At 49.4% G+C, this 1,933-nt stretch overlaps 1 long non-coding RNA gene across 1 annotated transcript; it reads right to left on the reverse strand.

The window, feature by feature from the left end:
• Positions 1-693: 693 nt before the first annotated feature.
• On the reverse strand, positions 694-1,412 carry LOC119429922. The gene is made up of 3 exons (XR_005187867.1): positions 1,353-1,412; positions 1,043-1,172; positions 694-910 (listed from the first exon to the last, which is right to left on the reverse strand). It is a non-coding gene; the product is annotated as an uncharacterized LOC119429922 (long non-coding RNA).
• Positions 1,413-1,933: the final 521 nt, after the last annotated feature.

A 1,933-nucleotide genomic window follows, 5' to 3' on the forward strand; every position in this document is an offset into this window, starting at 1 on the left:
GTCTCCAACTCGTGTCTCCATCTCATGTCTCCAGCTCATGTCTTCATCTTTTGTCTTCATTTTGTGTTTCCATCTCGTGTCTCCAGCTCGTCCAGAATGCTGCAGCTCGGCTCTCAACCAGAACTACCAGTAGTAGGTTTGAGCATATTTCACCAGTCCTGTCCTCCCTTCACTGGCTCCCAGTGCTTACTGGAACAGATTTTAAAACTCTCCTGTCGACCTGTAAGAGCCTCTTTATCTCTCTGAGCTGCTGGAACCAGATGTTCCTTCACGGGCCCTGAGATCATCCAATCAGCAGCTTCTGGTTGAAGCTCAGAGAATTTTCAGTCGTTGTGCCCCAAACTCTGGAAGAACCCCCCCCCCCCCCCCCCCCCGGACATGAGACAGGCTGCTTCACTTCCTGTGTTCAAGCCTCTGTTCCAACTCATCAGTTCTCTCTGACATTTCACACAGTGTGATCTGATTCAGTATTTTTTGTTCTGTGTTTCTGTTTTATCTTTAGTTAATTTTTCAGTATTATCATTACTTTTATTTTTCCATTAATTTTATTCTCATTGATGTTATTGTTACACACTTTGGTAACAGCTGCTGTTTTAAATGTGCTCTATAAATGAAGTTGACCTGATTAAACCTGTAGTCTGGGTTCAGACTCTCTGCTGCCCCCGCTGGACGAAAACACAAACTCACTTTTCTTAAAGAAAGATTTCTTGAACGGCTTCGACACGAAGGGTCGGAGGTCACCGAAGTCACAGCTGCAGGCATCCGAGTCAGGAAGGTACAGCTGGGATTTGATGCTGATTGGACGCTGGCGGCTGGCCACGCCCCTCTGAGCATGTTTGGCTCCTCCCCCTTCGCTCTTACACTTGAAGAGCCGCAGCTTTCCTGCAGTGTCCTCCACGCACTGCCACTTCTGAAAACACAAAGATCAGCTCAGGAGGCGTCCTGCAGACGCCGCTGAGCACGAGGAACGTGTCGGAGGACAAGTCACAGGGTCCAACACAACAAACCAGTCCAGAGGGTCTACCTGGACCGGTGTGGGTACCTGTCCGGTCTGCTGGCAGGGCGTCTGGTACTCTGCCCGCTGACAGAGGTCCTTCACCCGCTGGTGTTTGGGCAGGAAGTTCTCCTCCGGCGACACCTCCTTCCTCTCCACCTGCTGGTGGAGCAACTTCCTGCAAGAACAGAGAGAACTCAGCAGGCGTCAAAACATCAGCAACCTGCTCGCCCCGTTTTCATCCAACACAGAGAAGGTCCAGGTTCTGAACCGAACTGAGTCTTTACAAACCTCAGCCGAATGCTGGCTGTGATTTAAGCTGCTGTCAGCTGATTAAAGAGGCCGAAGGTGTCCTTACCCTCTCTCCACCAGGAACGAGTCCCTCCACAACTTCCCCTTCCTGCTCACCTGAAACCTGCAGAACAACAAGAGGAGGAGCATGACGAGGAGCATGAGGAGGAGCATCAGGAGGAGCATGACGAGGAGCATGAGGAGGAGCATCAGGAGGAGCATGAGGAGGAGCATCAAGAGGAGCATCAAGAGGAGCATGAGGAGGAGCATCAAGAGGAGCATGAGGAGGAGCATGGAGACTCAACATGACGTTTGACTTTAGATGAGGGATCTTCAACACAGCAGCTCAGAAACATCCAGACATTAAAATCATGAACAAAGTTTGAATCTGTTACTTTTTACATTTATTTTGTTGAATTCAATCATAAAAGTAAAAAACTGAACCAAGTTTTATTTATTTTATAAAGTGGGCTGGACTGAAGTCCGGCCGCGGGTCACCACTTCGATCACCAGCTGTAGAGCGAGAGGAAGATGAAAACAGCTGGAGGACACGTGGCTCTGTGTGTGTGTGTGTGTCTGTGTGTGTGTGTGTCTGTTTGTGTGTCTGTGTGTGTGTGTCTGTTTGTGTGTCTCTGTGTGTCTCTGTGT

This window comes from Nematolebias whitei, unplaced genomic scaffold (genome assembly GCF_014905685.2).
Source record: "Nematolebias whitei isolate Nwh7 unplaced genomic scaffold, NemWhi1 Nwh_scaf_10897, whole genome shotgun sequence".
Lineage (NCBI taxonomy): Eukaryota > Metazoa > Chordata > Actinopteri > Cyprinodontiformes > Rivulidae > Nematolebias > Nematolebias whitei.